The sequence below is a fragment of the Humulus lupulus genome, chromosome 5 (genome assembly GCF_963169125.1).
Source record: "Humulus lupulus chromosome 5, drHumLupu1.1, whole genome shotgun sequence".
In the NCBI taxonomy this organism is placed as follows: Eukaryota; Viridiplantae; Streptophyta; class Magnoliopsida; order Rosales; family Cannabaceae; genus Humulus; species Humulus lupulus.
The window spans coordinates 217300420-217320893 of record NC_084797.1 but is presented as its reverse complement, the minus strand read 5'-3'; positions in this window follow the sequence as shown (position 1 = coordinate 217320893).

Below are 20474 nucleotides of genomic sequence, written 5' to 3'. Positions count from 1 at the left end.
GCATTGACTCGGGAAGAAGCGGAAGCAAGTCCGTCCACAATAATCTCAGGTCAGCTCATTTTCAATAACATCCCTGCATCAGTATTAATTGATTTTGGAGCTACACATTCATTTGCATCAGTGCATTTTGTTGGTAGATTGAATGGGTTACCTGTTAAGATGGATACAATTTTTATTATAGCACTACCTTCTGGGGAAGTGCTATACTCAAGTCATTGGTATAAGACTATACCAATTACAATCAATGACAGGGAACTATATGTTAACCTGATCATTATCGACATGAAGGACTATGACATCATTTTAGGAATGGATTTCCTAACAACGTATAATGCTAGAATCAACTGTAGTAAGAAAGAAGTCGTTTTTGCACCGGTAGGAGAAGACGAAGTTCATTTTCAAGGGAAAGTGAAATGAACCCCTTCACCAATGATTTCTACAGCAAAGGCAAGGAAATTATTAGCGAACAGATGCACCAAATATCTAGCAACGATTTGTGATGTCTCGAAAGAGAAGCTTGCGAGACCTGAAGACGTTCATATTGTACACGAATTTATGGAAGTATTTCTAGAAGATCTTCCTGGAATTCCTCATGATCATGAAATTGAGTTTGAGATCGAGTTGTTACCTGGTACAACTCCGATTTCAAAGGCCCCTTACTGCATGGCACCTGCCGAACTGAAGGAACTAAAGAGTCAATTGGAGGAACTTTTGGAAAAGAAGTTTATAAGACCCATTCATTCACCATGGGGAGCTCTAGTACTATTCGTGAAGAAGAAGAAGGATGGCACAATGAGAATGTGCATTGATTACAGGGAGCTCAACAAAGTGACAATTAAAAATAAGTACCCGCTACCCAGGATTGATGATTTATTCGACCAACTACAAGGAGCGGCAATATTTTCAAAGATAGACCTTCATTCAGGATACCACCAACTCAAGATGAAGGAACAAGATATTCCTAGAATGAAGTTTTGAATTCGTCATGGACATTACAAATTCCTGGTGATGCCATTTGGACTAACTAATGCTCCTGTAGCTTTCATGGACCTAATGAATATAGTGTTTAAGGATTTCTTGGATAAATTTGTCGTTGTTTTTATCGATGATATCCTTATATACTCAAAGTCAGAAAAAGAACACGAGGAACATCTAAGATGTACGTTGGAAACTCTAAAAAAGGAACTACTATATGCCAAATTTCAAGAAGTGTGAATTTTGGCTCGATAATATTAACTTTTTGGGACATGTTATGTCAAAAAGTGGGATTTTGGTGGATCCAGCTAAGGTAGAAGCAGTAAAAGGATGGTCCCAGCCAAGGAATGCAACTGAAGTAAGAAGTTTTATGGGCTTAGCTGGATATTATCGACGATTCATAGAAGGATTTTCCAAAATTGCAACCCCACTTACGATGCTCACTAGAATGAATAGTCGATTCATATGGACGGAAGCTTGTGAGGAGAGCTTTATGGAATGAAAGAATCGACTAACTAATGCTCCAATCCTCACCATCCCGAATAGTACAGACGATTTTGAAATTTTTTGTGACACTTCAAAGATGGGATTAGGAGCGGTGTTGATGCAAGAAGGGATAATAGTAGCTTACGCCTCCAGATAAGTAAAGGATTATGAGAAAAACTACCCCACACATGATCTATAGTTAGCTACAGTAGTTTTTGCCTTGAAAATTTGGCGACATTATCTCTACAGAGTAAGATGTAAAAATTTTACTGATCACAAGAGTTTGAAGTACTTCATTATCCAAAAGAAACTTAATATGAGACAAAGAAGGTGGTTAGAATTAGTCAAAGACTACAACTATGAAATTTTATACCACCCTGGTAACGCTAACAAAGTAGTGGATGCATTAAGTAGAAAGACGTCGACAAGCTTGATGTTCCTTCAAGCCTTGTCCAAACCGCTACAACAAGAAGTAGTAAGATCGGGTATAGAAGTAGTTTTCGGAGGATTGTCCAATTTGACGTTGTAGTCGACTCTATTGGAGGAAATAAAAGAAGGTCACGAATTAGATCCTCACCTAACCAAGGTCAAAGCAGAAGTCAAAGAAGAAAAAGTGAAGAATTTTAATGTTTCTGACTCAGGAATATTAAAATTTAACGGAAGAATTTGCATACCTGCAAGAGAGGACATTAAGAAAAATATTATGAATGAAGCTCATAACACTCCATACACAGTACACCCAGTCTCAACAAAGATGTACAGAAGTTTGAAGGAACACTTTTGGTGGCCTGGCATGAAGAAAGATGTAGCCCAATATGTAGCTCGGTGTTTTATGTGCCAAAGGATTAAGGCAGAACATCAACAACTTGGAGGAGAACTGCAGTCTTTGCAATTACCAGAATGGAAATGGGAGAAGATTGCAATGGACTTCATTATTGGACTTCCCGAACAAGCAAAGGATATGATTCGATATGGGTCATCATCGATTGATTAACAAAATCTGCTCATTTCCTTCTGGTAAAGGTGACGTACACAGAGGACCAGTCAGCAGAAGCTTATGTGCAAGAGATAGTATGATTACATGGAATTCCAATTTCCATAGTGTCAGATAGAGACTCAAAATTTACTTCATAGTTCTGGCAAAACTTGCAAAAGGCTATGGGGACAAGATTAAAATTTAGTACAACTTTCCACCTACAAACAAATGGACAAACAGAAAGGACTATACAAACTCTTGAAGATATTCTAAGAGCGTGTGTCCTAGACTTTGAAGGATCGTGGAGTAAATATTTACCACTAATTGAATTTGCCTATTACAACAGTTATCAGGAAACCATAGGGATGGCACCCTATGAAGCGTTATATGGGCAAAAATGTCGATCTCCTATCCATTGGCATGAGGTGGGTGAAAGAAAGTACTTAGAGCAACAAACTGGACCAGATATTGTGACGTTGACAATGAAAGTTGTTCGAAAAATTCAACAGAGGATAGCAGCAGCCCAAATTCGACAAAAGTGCTATGCAGACAAACGAAGAAGACCATTACAGTTCCAAGTCAGAGAAAAAGTATTTCTACGAATAACACCAATGAAAGGTGTTATGAGATTTGGACAAAAAGGAAAGTTGAATCCAAGGTTCATTGGACCTTTTGAAATATTAGACCGAATTGGAAAAATGGCCTATAAATTGGCACTGCCACCAGAGTTGTCAGATGTACATGATGTCTTCCATGTGTTTATGTTGAAAAATATATTCCTGATTCTAGTCACGTGTTGCAACATGAAGTTTTCCAGGTGGACAAAGACCTTACCTATGAGGAAAAACCTGTTCAAATCTTGGATCGAAAGAATAAGGTTTTAAGAAATAAAGAAATACCTTTGGCCAAGGTATTGTGGAGAAGCCAGACTATAGAAAAGGCTACGTGGGAGCATGAAGATGAGATGAAAGCTAAATATCCTGATTTACTCTAGATTTTCGTGGACGAAAATTTGTAAGGAGGGTAGATTATAACTCCCACTTCTTTCTACAAATGCATCATAAAAATTATGAAAAATAAGAGAAGATATTTTTATTCATACTTTTGAGTGCATTACAATGTTAATCGAAGGCTAGAGAAATTAAGTAAAGTGGAAGAATAACTAATGAATACGCAACTATAATATCCACGGGTATTTCATTAGTATAATACCCATAGAATGATGCAAAATAAAATCAAACAATCACTAAAGTTATGAGCAATAAAGAGAAATTCATGATTAGATGATGAATTTTATCTAGAAGGGTAAGAGATGAAGAAGTTGTTGCAAGTAAATGGTTGAGGGAACAAGTATTTATAGGACAAAAACTAGCTGTTATGACCGTTGGTGAATAGTGATTCGACCGTTGGAAATAGTAACCTGACCGTTGGGGATATAGCTGTATTCTATTGTGGGATTTTAGCAATTCTAAGTTGTTGAAGTAACTAACACATGAGAATAATTAATTTATGGATGTTAGATAAACTTTCTCAGAAAAGTTTGTGAGTAAAAAATGTTGAACTAAGTAATATAAGAAGATTGGGAAGTTTTCATTTTTTTGGTTACTATTCACCAGGTACTATTCATAGTGGGTCCCACAGTAGCGGGGTCCACCCCATGGGTCCCACATGTTGATGCAGTAGTGATACAATAATGACTTTGGCAAAACACTATGCTTGTATTTTGAATATTTTATTATTCCACTCTGCTTGATATTTTAAATATTTTATTAGAATAGTAACTCAATGTTTTCCTATAAATAAGCTCTTCCAAAACTCATTTTGAATTACAAAACCTCATTTTTTTTCTCTCACTCAACCTAAAAATCTTCTTAACACTCTTTTAAAGTTCTAAATCTCTAAGACCTAAGCGAAGTTCTGTCTGTAACGCTAGCCTACGAAAACCTTTTAGGTAAGCTTCTTACCGAGCCTTTCAATTAAGTTACTTAGCTATTATATATATAGATTATTTTACTATGCCGTTATAATGCCAAAATTTATATATATATATTATTTTACTATGCCGTTATAATGCCAAAATTTATATATGGATTATTTTACTATGCCTTTATAATGCCAAAATTTATATATATATATTATTTTATCATGCCGTATATAGAGATTATTTTACCATGTCGTTATAATGCCAAATTTATATATAGATTATTTTACTATGCAGTTATAATGCCAAAATTTTTATATAGATTATTTTATCATGCCGTTATAATGCCAAAATTTATATATAGATTATTTTACCATGCCGTTATAATGCCAAAATTTATATATAGATTATCTTACCATGTCGTTATAATTTACAATGCAAAAATTGAAATATAAACTATTTTTTTTATGTGTCATTATAATACTAAACTTATATAGGCTATGGTCACACTTTGGACTATTATGGACTTTTATTATATGACATTATTCCCTACCATTATGGACTGATATTATGACCTGGACATTTCTGCATGACCATGACCATGACTTTTAGATTGAGATCCTGCCATGGATAATTATAGTATGACCATACGGCTGGACATAAAATAGGAAAAATGGAATAATAACAATTATAAACTAAAATTACATCATGTAGATTTTATGTAAGCTAATAGTTTGTGTTTTTATCAGGAAGCTAACAATTTTGGTTGTTTTATCAAGACGCAAGGTAAATAGAATCCTCATCTACAACACAAGTCTTTTATGTGTCTTATGTGCAATTATATGCTTTACATGTTATTTTGCCATATTGTATTTATGCATAAGTTATTTTCAAGCATGTTATAGTTATTATGCATAAGCACGCTTAATGTTTACAGATAAATTATTGAAAGCGTTAAAGTAGAGGTGCTGCTTGGGAGACCTATGTCTCAAAATGTAATAAGGGAGACATACTTCCCTATATAATGAATGTTTATGAGGGAGAAATTCTCTATTATCATGTTTATGTTCAGGTGGGAATGTGATTCCCTATGTAATGCCGGCAACAACATCCTCTAGGGCCCAAACGAAAGGAAAGTGCAAGAAAGAAAATACATAACATGTTGTACGTTTATTTTAATGCATATGAGGAAGTTATTCTGCTTACTGAGCCTTAGCTCATCAGATAATGTTTGTGTTGTAGGTAAGATGCCCCAAATATAAATTGTTGATGAGTATACGTGGAGCCAGCATGATTGTACATATGGGGCTGACCTGAAGGGAGTGGAGTTCTGCTATGCTATATTATAAATAAACGAGAAACTTGATTTTATATTTATATTTCATAAAAAGTATTTTGTGAACTTTATAATTTACATAAAGTTTTGAAATTATTTCATGAACTTTGTAATTTACATAAAGCTTTTCAATTCATCGGTTGGATACATCTCTAGTTCTACGTTAAGGTGTAGTAACGCCGTGAAAATTATTTATAAAAGTATTAAGATTTATATGTAAGATAAAGTTTTTATTTGCCTGTGGGTATTGTATGGTTTGAAGTTATGAACATTAGTTTATGTATTGTTCAATAAAGTTTTTTTTTTGTAAAATCAGAATTTCAGTATTGTCGTATTCAGGTTAAACTTTGTTTTTACACTATATATATATGTATGTTAAGAAAGTAGGTTATTACACTGATGTAGGGAAGAGGGTGGGCGTTCTGAATGCCACAATCTGGGCATTTTCCCAGCTAATGTACTCTTGTGCTCGACGAAAGAAGTCGTCGAGACGCCGACATCCCCTCCGTTGGAGATCATCCCAAAGTGGGGACCCCACGCGTATGTCAACTTGCAATGCCATCAACTGCTAGCCATCATTGACCCGCTTAGTTCTCGCTACTTCTTCTTTGAAGCGCTTGATGTAGGCCTTAAGGGTCTTGAAAGGTCCTTGCTTTATATTGGCCAAGGCGTGACCTCAAAGCTTACCTTCCGGACTCCTATGAACTATCTTCGGAAGGTGAATGATAACTGGTGCCATGACTGAATGAACCCTGGTCGGAGCTTTTTAAACCATTCATCCACTGGCCCCGTCAGGATAAGCGAGAGCACATGACACTTAGTGCCGTTGGAGACACGATGCACCGACATTAACCTGTTGAACTTAGACAGATGGTCCGTGGAATCCCAACCACAATCATAGGATGGTACATATGGCATTTTGAAGCCTATAGGTAGTGGGGCTTCAACAAGATGAGGGGCACACGGTTCCACCTCTTCATCCTCCGAGTCAGACATGGCCTTGCTGCCTGGCCATGCTGAGCATTATCCGCTTCAGACCTTCCAACTCTGCACGGAGTGGGTCATGATCCCGGTTGACGCTCTGAGCTGGGTTATATCTTCTCTGAGCATTGAGTTTATCTCAGAGATCTGACGTACTTCTCCCAACAGGTTCACATCTTCCTACCTTATTGCACCTCCAGGCATTAAGGTTGTCTCATAGGTTAGCTTGTCCCCGAAAGGCACCATTATCCACTGGGCGAGCCACTTCAGTCTCCCCATCGGACTCGACGTTTTCATTTACCGAGATACTAATGCCACGTTCTCAATTTTGTGGGACGTTCCTCGGGCAGATCCCTGGGTCGTTATTCTGACGGGGCTAGTTAGGTCCTGAGGGGACACCAGCTCCATGCCTCGCGTCATCCATATTGGCCCATCGGGGAGGAACGCCCTGAGCCCCACGGGCACTGACTGCCTGGCGGTTTCCTCAGGCCTCTATGTTGTTATCTTTGCTAGCCTACTAAAGAGCCTGGTGGCCTTCAGGTTCTTGAGGAGCCTTCTTCTATTTTGGAGCAGGAATATCATAATCATTTCCCTTACCACGGTCCCGTGGGGGTATCGAGGCTCCAACTCTTGCCTGCTGCTCGATGGGCACCCTAGCTGGCGGTTCTCGCGCCTCTGCGGTTGGGTGCCAACCGCATTGACAGGTGGCACTCCAGCGAGGTGTGCAGGTGGCACGCCAGTTGGATTCCTAGCTGGTACGTTGTCATTGGGGTCCACTCGCAACCCCTGGGCTGCAAGAGTGGCCTTCATGGCAAGTACCATCTCCTGAAAGGTGGCGATGTTACCTTCTTGAGCATCAATCTTTTGTTGTTGGGTGGCCACCTACTCACGGAGAACCACCACCTCCGGTGTCTCTTCCGCCTCCATGGGCTGAGGGTATTCTTCCTCATAATACCCTTGGTCAGCACCATTATCTTCGCCGCCATACTCAACGTATTCATCGTAGTCCTCCATCATCTCCGGCACGTCTTGAGGTGGTTTCCTACTGGGTTCTCCTCCTTCAACTCTGGTAGGAGGGAGCACCTCATCTGTAATATTTCTTCGTGTAGTCACCATGGCTGTGAGTGTTTCAAATGCTTTCTTAAAGCTCTCAATGAAAGCACCAAAATGTTGACTGCCTTTTTCGCTATCAACCTTAATAAGAGAGATTAAAGAAATAAACTATAAGAACACAAAGATTTTTACGTGGTTCAGGTTATAAAAGAACCCTAGTCCATGAGTCTCTAGTATTAAGAGGATTGTAAGCTTGTGATTGCAAGCTCCAATGGTGTATTCTTAGGCAGTGTTTAGATTGCTCTGAGTACAAGGTCTTTGCTCTCTAAAAAACTGAACCCTTTACAATCAGACTCCCAACCCTATTTATAGAGACCATGGTCCAAATGAGATTTGCAGATTAATACCAATTCAATGCATTGGGTTGCATTGAATAGAGACCATGGCCCAAACGAGATTTGCAGGACCCACTGTCGAAAAGCACCTACTTTATAGCGAACATGCCCCAGCTACTGTCAGGGCATGCTGTAAGTACCTCCATGTCAGGCAGCATAGTGGGTGTGTGAATTGTCGAGTCGTACACTTGACAACATTGTTGACGGATCACCCATAAAGGTTGTTAGGCAATCCTCTAGCTCTGAAAACCCGCATTTGCTGACACATTGTGCCTTATCTTAGGTCCGAGAACCAAAACTTCAGACCTGGGAGACTACTGGGAGATGAGACCCCTCGCCTTAACTGCCCCAGCTAGAGAACCTCCAGCTCTGAGAACTAACATCGGGGAGTAATCTACTAGGGCACCCACGACCCATTGTCAAAGGCAAGGTCTCACCTAAGAGGACCCTTGCTCCGACTAAAGACCTCGGGAAGTAACATGCCCCGAGGATGCCTATGAACGTCCAAGCCAGTCACTGGGGTTGCCACAACATATATGTATGTATATATAAAGAAGCAAGATCACATGCAACAAACTATTTGAGCCTTATTTTTGACACTGTAAATTATTCAAATTTTTTTCGAAAATTTACAAGATATTCTAAATAAGTACAATGTACACGTCATTAAAAATATTGAGATTATAACTATTCACGTACTGAAAACACGAAAGGGATGCACTGATACACCTCTTTTTGCGGGTTGCACTATATAATTTCCCTTAAGAATAATATAGTAATTTTACAATATACCAATTTTCTTCCTATGTACCAAACAACTATAGAAAATAAATATATTTTCATTTATTTCTTTCTAATTTTCTTTCTCTTTTGTTTTCTATAATTGTAATGAGGTAAAATAATATAAATTGTAATGAGCCAACTATTTCTAAGACCTTGGACCATTAAAACTACTAGACATAGCTACTACTTTGAAGAGAATATACATAAGAAATATTCGTAACTTTATTAAAAACTTCAAAGTAAATATTCGAAATTCATAAATGTGCGGTATAAGATCCCATTGTTTTAACATAAAACATAACTTTAAATTAAATGAAATTGTTTACAAAACTAAATGCGGAAAATACATAAAAACATAATTTAAAAGACTAAAAATAACGTCGTCCTCGAATCGACACACAGCCCATCCATTCCATTCAGCCTCAACACACATGCCATGCTTCCAAGAATCCTTCCGCCTCCGTATCTATTTTCCTGCATCACACTAAAAATAAAGGAGTGAGCCTAATGCCCAGTAAGGAAAATCTACTAATCAATCATATAACATAAAACATAAACATAAGACTATATCAAAACATATACTATAAAACATATATCACAACTCTAACCCATGTCCATGGTAAACATTGGGGTTTGCTAGCTAAGCAACTATAAGCCTCAAAATATATTGAGGTTTGCTAGCTAAGCAACTATGAGCCCCAAGCAACATAAAAACATTGGGGTTTGCTAGCTAAGCAACTATAAGCCTCAAAATACATTGAGGTTTGCTAGCTAAGCAACTATGAGCCCCAAAGACTACAAGACGTATTCATATATATCATAACATATTATAACATAAACATATCATAACATATAAGCATATAAAAATATCCTATTTTTCTTACCAAAAGCCGAGATATTTGAGAGCAAGAACGGGATTAGGAAACTCCTATAAACCAACAGTAGAAAAAGGTGAGAATCTCTAAGAATAGAGATGAATATGAAAACTAAACCATCAAGAAGAAACTTACCAAGAAGGACCTTAAGTTTCAAGAACTTAAATACCTAATCAATAATCATAAACAAGAGTTAGGATCTGAATAAAAGAAACAAAAGAAAACTAAAGGATTATAAAGAACTGAACTTAAGGAATAGGAATACCTTGGTTCATCTTATAGATTGATCTAAACCTCAACATCGAAATCACACTATATCTCACTTCCCAAGTGTTTAGAAAGCTTAGAGTGATAAAACTTTTATCCCAAACCCAAGTGTCTCTCTCTATACTAACACTAGCACCTTGGAGGCTCTGATCAAGTACTTCAAGAATGAAGAAAATGGCTGAGCAATAGGTCATATTTATAGAGTTTGAGGAATGAATCTATCCTATAAAAAAAATACTTAAATCCTTAAATAAACATGGTTATGACAAGTGTCATGCTCTTAGTGGTTCTGGAAGGTTCTAGAGTTTCTAGAACTTTCTTTTATTTAAAAAAAATACTTAATTTCATTCTAACTATAATCCAAATTTAAATTTAAATAAATAAGAATCCTAACTTCTAACTTCCTAAATCTTGTAACTCTAAACTCACATGTAGTAAAATCAACATAACTGGAGTTGTATGATTTCGATTTAGACCATCTTTATACCGTTAGAAAGCTAATTCAATTATCTACAACTTTCTAGAAATTCATAATATAATTGGGTCAAAAATAGATCGGAAGTTACAATACCCTAAAGTTACGGAAATTCTATTTAATTATCTAAATAACAACCTAATCCACAAATATCTTAACTAACCATAAAATAACAAACTCTAATTCCCTAGTCTGATTTCGAATTTACTAAGCCCAAAATCTTATTGGGCTTTATGTAGGCTCGATCCATAGCACTTTTTAATAATATCATAATTAATTTATTCTTATGAAATCACCCCATTTTCCACAAACAAAACTACTAATATCATAAACCTATACTATACTATAATAATCATAACTACTAAAAAAAATTAAACCTTATGTTATAATTAATATTCTTAAACTATAGATTAAACTTATAAAATTCATAATTGTTGCTACGAGTTTCCAACTAAGTTCCGACTTAAACCAAAATCCACGGAATCTAACATACTACAAACTAATACTAACTACTACTACTACCACTACCACTACCACTACTACTACTACTACTATCTAGCTAGTTAAGTAAATATTCTGAGACTCTACATAAATACAGTAAAACCTCTCTATAGTAATAATGTTGGGACCAACATATTTTATTACTATGAGAATGTTATAACTTAATAGAATTATATCTATAAAATATTAGAAATATACACATTTAAATCTAAATTAAATTATAATTGATAAAACATGTCAAATTCAATGTATAAATATTAATAAACAAAAATGGCATATAAGTATAACTACAATGTACATATCTATATAATGTTGGAAATATACAAAATTATTTTACAAGTATAAATTGATAATTAATTTTATCATGAATTTTTAGTATGTATAAGAAAACATATATATATATATATATAAATAGGGGCACTCTTAATGATTACTACCCATGAATGATTACTTTAATATTAACCATCGGATTAAGATCAATGATCCATATTTATAATTGTTAATTAATATTTCTAAAAATAAGTTTTGACTTTTAAAACTTTTGGAAGGGCTACCTAATGACATGGCGGTCACATATTTATTAATTAAATAATAATAAAAAATCTTGTTTAATATTCATTCTCCATTCTTTCTTCATTCTTGATTCATTCATTTTATCCATTCCATGAGAAAGAAAATTCATTTTTGGAATTAATGCAGTACTACAAAATTGTACTTAGGCAACACACGAGAGACAACTATTTTCGTAGAACTGTTGTCTCGTATCAAAAATAGACACGGCACAACAGTAGCTCTTGAACTGTCTTGTCATGCAAATTAAAACTTACATGAGACAACAATTTTGGTGAGACTGTCGTAACATGTCTACTTTTAACACGAAACGACATTTCTACGAAAATTGTTATCTCATCCAATACAATTTTTTTAATCAAGTGTGGACAAATTTGTATTTTTAATATAATTTAATATATTATATAAATATATTCATAAAAAATTATAAATTTATAATTTGCAACATAGAATAGGTATTATTCAATATATACATAGACAATTATTTGAATAATTTATTTATTAATTGAATTTCGTACACACAAATCTATAACATATACTTATTTTTTAATTTACTCATCTGTATATTCTTTGTATTTCTACTCTATTGATCTTTTCATTATGCGTATAACATATGATTCCATCTTTTCTTTTCTTCTTTGCCAATAATGATTGGAGAAGAAGGGTTCACTTTGAGAGGTAAGCTTTTTATATTATCACAGGGACTTTTCAAGTTTCTATGTATATGTATATGTATATTATTTTATTAATTATTTACAGTGTGTTTTCATTGTGTATGAGTTATTGAAACATGAACTACTTATACATATATATATATATGTATATTTATGAAGCTTAACATGAGGGATTATATTTGAGAATTGTAAATAGATTACATGAGTATGCATGATTACTAGTAGTTTTGTATATTGTTATTTTATAACTGTCGTCCTTTATTCTAAGACTGCTGCAGGTGGTTCTCGATGCTTGTTCTTGGTGCTCAACGACGGCTACAGGTGGTTCTTGATGCCTGGACTTCTCAGCCACGCTTCTTGGCAACGCTGCAGAGGTGGTCGGAGCTGCAAGCATCCTCGGCAGGTATTTAAGATTTTTTGTTTTGTTTGGGCACTCAGCCCTACTCGAGAAAATTGTGATCATTTGGTATGAGATTGGAACATTTATTTTGATTATTTTCTTTTATCAATGTCATTGTATTTCTGTGTATTTTTACTTTAATGCATATATATATATATATATATATATGCATATATAGGATGATGGTCCTACCTTTTGTTGGTAACGATGGTAAGTCAATTTAATTATAATTGAAGTTTCTTTTTCTTTCTGCAATGATGAGCCACAATTTGTTACAATTGTATATAATCTTATTAACTATGACCTTTATGATTATTCTTTTTTCTTAATTTGTACAGAATTACAATTATTACTAACTCATTTTTATAATGTTGGATTGTATACGAGTTTTGTTTGCCTTCTAATGCTTAAGTACTCTTTTCATTATTATGCAATTCCAAATTTGTTCTTGTAATTGGTTGTGTTTATATTTTGGTTTAAATACCTTAGTTTACCTAATCTATTTTTGTTAGAATGCAATGCTCATTAATATTTTCCAAGCATATTTCTTTCTAGAGTTGAAACTTTACCGTCATAATGGTGGTTCTTTCAAACTCTCATTTTAAAATTTGGGCTTCACGATCAATTTCTATCTAAAATTTAAAATGTATTTACTGAATTAGTTTAATGATAGTGCTAGTTATTTCAATATCTTATCTTTCTAAATGAAGTTTGAAATTCATGTCTAGATTATTTTGCTGATAGTTTTTTTTCTGTGTATATTTGGCTTGAAAATAACAATTGGAGTTGAAAATAACAATCTATGTAATCCGTATCACGAGCTGACCATATATCAAGGTTTGAGTGGATTCATGTATTTACTCTTCATTATTACGAGTACTTTTCTATTTTATGTGAAATTGCATTGTTGATGCTTTCATGCTAATGATTTTGGAAGCTTGTTTTTCTTAATTTATCATCTTATGTAAGTTATAATTCCACTTGTGCTTGTTTTCCATATCTCAAAGGTCTATTAATCTTGCTTCAACACCCATGTGTTGTGCATGGACATAGAAGGAATTCTCAATTTTTGTGACTTGTCCTGGAGCTATAATGTCTATATGCTCTTCTAGTTTTGTACAACTTAGGCATTGTCAATCCAAATCGAACTCTTGGATTATCTTTAATTCGTTTATGGACTCGTGTTTATAATATTACTTCAAATGGGTATTGTGAATCCTGAAGGAAGATATTGTCAGTTCATTGTTTGTCATAGTTTTCTTATGATTCTTGCATATACAAGAGCTAATTTGAATCTAATTAAAATTAAATTTTTTTTTGTGTTCTTTTGTTTTTACAATGATTTTTTATGCGTAACTCCAATAAGCATGTTTGGTGCGGATGAATTTGGATTGAGTTAGTGTTGTGCATCCTCATATTGATATCATATATTTATGATAGTTGAACTACAATTCTATTCAATTTAGTTTCTAACTTAATTTTTTATTTTGATTTTTGTAGTGTGGTGGGAAGAACACATATAACCGTGAGGATATCAATGAAACTCAAAATGAATGGGCAGCCAAGCTCCTTGAGCGGATGAGCCAAAGCTAGGGTAACTTTTGGAATTAGAATTCAAAAACAAACTAATTATAGTTAAGGCAAGGATTCATACATATTTGATCTTGTAATTTTTAGATTTGGAACATACTGAGTTCTATTAATTTTGTCTTCTTATTGATTATGTCTGAACTATGTCGTAATTACACAAGAAATTATGAATGAATATAGTGGTTGAAAATAGAGAAATGAAAAAAATTCTCATATTCTACATGGGATGTTGGTCTCCAAAAAACTGTCATCTTATGTATTGCAGGGGACGATGTTTGCACATAAATTGTCATCTCATGTACTATAGGAGGATGACGCTTGAGTAGGAACTGTCGTCTCATTTACTGCAGTGGATGACGCCTGCACAGAAACTATCGTCTCATGTACCACAAGAGACAACGTTTGTATAGGAACCATCGTCTCATGTATTGTGATGCCCCAAAATCCCTAATGCAGTTTAATGGTTGGATTAGTAGGCCAGGAGTGCCATAATTGATTTATTATGTCATTAAATGATTACGTGCTTGTTTATGTGAATTATATTATAATATGATGTTAAATGCATGCATGTGGGTCCACATATCATCATAGTGACATTTTGGTAATTTGGCCTATTGAGGGCGTAATTGTGTATTTTCATGCATGTTGATGAACTATTGTTGAGGTCACATCATAATGTGGATTTGTTTGAGCTATTCGATATGAGACGATCTTTGAGTGCAAATTAGCGGTTTAGTCATAATGGGATTATATTCGGGGCTTGGGGTGAGTCTCGAGGTAATTTGGTGATTAGAGTGTTGCTGGGAATTAAAGGGTAACGGAATATGAATTATTGGTATTTGAGAATATCGAGAATAACAGGAATTGAATGGTGTTAATTATGATTAACGAAATAAGTGGAAAATGATGGTTTTACCCTTGTGAGTCTTTAGAAAACCTTAAATGACCTAGGGGAAAAAATGTCTTTTCACCTTAAGTCAAACGAAAGCCATTGAAGGCTGTAGAAGGTTGGAAAAAACAGAGTATAAAAAAATCTCTCTCGTACATCTTATCTTCTCCTTTTTCCTTTGGATTTTTGAGCTGTTCTTGAGGATTCAAGCTAGGGAAGTGGATCTTGAGGGCTTAGGATTGTGTTCCATCACTGAAGAGGATCCTGATGTGAGCTTGAGGTAAGTTTCTAGCCATTAAAACTCTAGTTTAGTTATGTTTTTGGTTTGGTTTTCTAGATTGGTTGAAGGGAATTGATGAGAGTTTTTGGCTAGGGTTATTTGGTTTGTGATGCCTAGCACATGCGTAGATGGTTTTTGGGTTCATTTGGGACTTAAAATGAGGTTTGGAAGCTTTTGATTTAGGTTGGAAATGGTGGAGTCGAAGGGGGAAAGTTTCAGGGGGATTCTGGCTGTGTGTAGCGCTATAGCGCCCACAAGGGGGCGCTACATCGCTACTCAGGGAGGCTTTGGGTCTGTCTTGGGCGCTGGGGCATTAGTGGGGTAGCGCTACCCTGCTCCTTCAGATTCCTGTTTTGGGCATTTTTAAGGGTTTTTGGCTCAGGGTTTTAATCCTTAAGGCTCGGGATCGAATCTACTAACCGTTTGGTACAATTCGGGGTCCCGAGAGTGAGGTTTACGTCAAGACTCTCTTATTGTTGATTTTCATTAATGGAGGTTATAATTGGTTATGATTAGTTAACCGCTAAGGAATCAAAATGTTGATCGTTCTCAAGGGTCGTTCTGATACTATTTCTCGCTCGAACCAGAGGTAAGAAAACTGCACCCCATACGTGACATGCATGATTATTCTTGAGGCATGTTCAATGTTCAAATGTGGACATTGATTGCATATCGAATGCTTAGAAAATCTTGCTCACTTGTGCATGACACTGACTAAATAATAAGAATTGGCAATGGTGTCAGTATTAACTGTGAAACTATGACTCATTAGTTAAGTTCGGCAGTAGTACTGAGCGTGTTTAACGTGTTTTAGCGTGTTTAACACATGGTATTGACTAATAAGTCAAGAATGGTCTTAGCGTGTTTAACACAAGCTGATAAATATTATATCTAATCGACATCTACATTTAATGACTCAAATGAGCATTAGTGCCGAACCGACCTCAAGTTTGATGAAAACTAAAAGCACTTGTCTAGCCTTAGGCTAGTCACTTAGAGCTAGGGCTAGAGAGCCCCAGTGATGGTTTAGTCACATGGCTATGGGTGTTGAGCCCGAAGTGACTTACCCAGCAGTCACTCATTTGATTGGAGCCAGGGCCAGAAGGTCCAAGTGACTGAATTGTCACATGGCTATGGGTGCCATGCCCCGTAGTGACTTGCTCATCAGTCACTCCTTATGGTTAAAAGAACCTCAAGTGTTAAATCAATCATTTGATTAGAGCTATATGCTCCTTCATGGTTAACGTAACCACAAAGTGATATTCACTCATCTGTTCAGGGCTATAAGCTCTGTATGATTATCATGATCATCATTTGATATTATATACATGCAGTATTGAGTTTTCTTGCTGGGCTTTAGCTCATGGGTGCTATGTGGTGCAGGCAAAGGGAAAGAAAAGCTCACCCAGCCTTGAGTGGAGAGCTTAGGTGGTGATGTGTATATATGCGACCACTTGACCACCATGACCAAGGAGTTTCTCAGAGGAACTAGGAGGTTAACCCTATTTTTGCTGCTTAGGTCGGCGGGTTGTAAATTTTAAACTGTAATGAACATTTTGGATTGTAAATGACTTGTAAATGTTTTTATGGGTCAATGAACAGTTTTATGTTTTAAATAAAATATATCATTTCCTTTTGATTGGTTTTCACCTTAACCTATTAATAACACCTAGATGCACGTTTATAACTAAAGAACTCGATTAGCAAGTTAAGCACGGTTCAAAGTCCACAGTAACGGTATTGGAGTAACCAGGGCATTATATGTACGACGCTTTTATTTAAACTGTCGTTTCAGGCTTTACATGGTATGACATTACATGGGACGAAGGTATTAGAACCGACGTACGAGAGTCCATACGACGGTTTAAAACCTTCGTCCCATGTCAGTCTTGTAGTAGTGATGAGAATAATTAATATGACCATTATCTTTCCAACTAATGTTTATTGTCTGATTAATCTAAAAAATTCCAAATTATTGATTTTATATATTTTATTTATTTATTTTCATCATCATTACAATCATTCCTTATAAAAAAATTTGTTTAGTAATTTATGGTAACCATCCATGAGTAATAACCATTGAGAAGTTTTTCATACATAAATATATTTAATATCAACACAATTATTACTATATAGATGCATATTTTCTAAATGTGGGACCAATAAATTTTATAACATATTACAATGTGGAGTTCATTCTTATTTAATACTGGTCCCAAATTAAGATTAACACGTTTTATGATTATATGATAGTTATTCTAATATAGAATGTCACTTTATGCATATTTGAATGTAATAAAAAATTTATGTAGTTGACATTTGGAAATAGTATTTAGTGGTGTGAGTTTGGTGTAGCCAATAAATGAATAGTCAGCAATAAAATCCTTAAACATGCATGGAGCACCCTGGGGAACAAATGGTTGCGAGTCACTTTCCTTCCCATTTGATCATTAATGTATTTATGGTGCCTTCAATTTGAAAGTGACTCTTTGATTCTTTACCAACTGTAAAACTAATTAGATACCCTCAATTGGAAATTCTCATGTTTTTTAAAATGAAGCTAAGAAAATCACACATTTTCATTATTATATTCCCTTCACCAGCTTCAAATTCATGTACAATAAATTATTACAGATCATATACAGTGTGTGTTTCAGTAGTTTAATATTGTACTGCAATTTATTTATTTGCCTGTGATGTTTTGGTGTTCCTAATCAATGCCCCATAAAGCATAAAAGCATGATAATATAAATGTTTCAAATAATCCAACCTTTTAAATAGTTTGTTATTATAATATTCCTAGTGTTGGGCTTTTCGGTTGGCCCAATAGATTTATTTTGTGTTTAGTTACCCATTTGACCCTAACTCTACCAACTAATAGGTTTAGGAATTTGGGGCCAAAGTCAATAAAAAGTCTGAAATATTACATTTAAATTACTATTTTTTTTTTGCAATTAAAGTTGGTTGCTCGTTTACAATAATGCACTTAAGTCACTAAAGTATTTTTTTTTCAGTTAAAAGTTATATTTTATACTAATTTGATACAGTCAACAAAAGTAAGTAATCAATTAAATTTAACAAATAATGACTAATGACAATACTAAATTAGTGTAAAATGTGTTTTTACCCAAAAAAAAAAAAAATTACTTGATCACTTAAGAGTAATATTTAAGACTACTTTTTGACTTTTGCCACTAAAAAAGTTACTTAGTGACTTAAGCACGACATGTTTGATTATTTACTTATTTTCCTTGTAATTTTTTCATATATAAATATCTCCAGACATACATATGTATATAGCTTTGGATGTAGTACACTTTTGAACTAGTCCCATTGCAGACCGCGAGCAATATTGCTCCAATATGGAGCATTCTTGGTGCAACAATATTTCTTAAGTGTGCAACGGGATCAATCCCAAAACCAATACATCCTATCATATCACTACATGAAAAAGACTCCACAGCGACGAAATCTATTGCGACAATTCAAAAGTCATCGTTGTATGTAGGTAAAATCAACAAAAAATTATTTTTTCTCAATTTATTAAAAAATAAGCTATAGCAATGACATATCGGGTTGTAGGATCGTCAACAACAGACGACCAGACTCTGCAAATTCCCGATACCCCACCGTCACTATAGGGTATCAGGAATTTGGAGGGAACACGAGATGGGAAGTGACTCTACGGCGATGACATGTCGTCGCTGTAAGGTCTTCGTAAAAAAAAAGAGGGAAATATGTTTGTCTATAGCGACGACCTATCGTCGCTGTAGGATGCTCATGGAACTCAGCCGCCCAGAGTTGGTTGCCTATTTGCACCCCCTACAGTCGTCGCTGTAGAGTCATTGTGGAAAAAAAAAAGGAGGGAAATATGTTATTCTAGAGCGACGACTTGTCGTCGTAGTAGGATAGGGAGGGAACTTAAATGCCAAGGGTCAGTTGCCTATTTTTCACTCTCTATAGCGACGACATCCAATTTAATCCACTGGTCAGTTATTTTGTACTCTACAGCGACGACATGTCGTCGCTATAGGACCCAAAATAAAACGTGGAAACGTGAACCACTAACAAATTTAAGTCAAATTTCACTGACTATAGCGACGACATGTCGTCGCTGTAGAGTACAAATATAACACACGAGAGTATTCGTGTACTATTCACTACCCTACACCGATGACATGTCGTGTCGTCGCTGTAGGGTCTCACCGTTTGAGTGAAACGGTGCATTTGATGTCATCGCTATAGAGTTTGTCGATATAACTCCCCAGCCCGAGCCTTCTTCTTCATTTTCTGCAAAAAATTTTTTGAGAAACCAGAGCCATCTGAGCCCCACCGACGATCCGAGCCTATTTGCTGCATTTTCTTCCTTGTTTTGGTAATCTAATCCCATTTTCTTTGTATTTTATGGTTTAAAATGTATTTTTTGTTAGTATATGTGTGTGTATGTTTTTGTGGTTATTTAATTTTTGGTAAAAATAAGTTTTTGAGTATTTTATGTTTGTTTTGTTCACTTCTTTTTTCAGATAAAAGATGAATTCGCTATTGGGTATTGATCAGATTGTTCATTTATTTATCTTTACTTTATTTTTTTTTGGGTTATATATGTATATGTTTATTTATATATATATATATATATGAGTATATAAATTAATGTGAATGTGTTTATGTGTATATATTTTTTTATAAGGAAATGTTGATTGTTTATGTTGATGATTTTTTTTCATAGATTAATGTATATGCTAATTTAGTTTAATTTTGATAATAAAAAAGTTAATTTGACATAAAGAGGTTTCATAGTTGCTTAATATTTTATTATAATAAAATTAAATATTAGGCTATAAAAAAATATTAATTTAGGTGATATTTCATTGTATTGAGTATTCTATGTTATAGGTTGGATAAATCCATATTAGATGTTTATATTATGTTATTATGTTTTTTTTTAATTATATATATGTTAGGTTAGATAAATAATATGTTGATTTGAGAATATGTTTATAATTTTTTTGTTGTTGTTTATTTGTCAATTTAAATAATTGTATTAAAA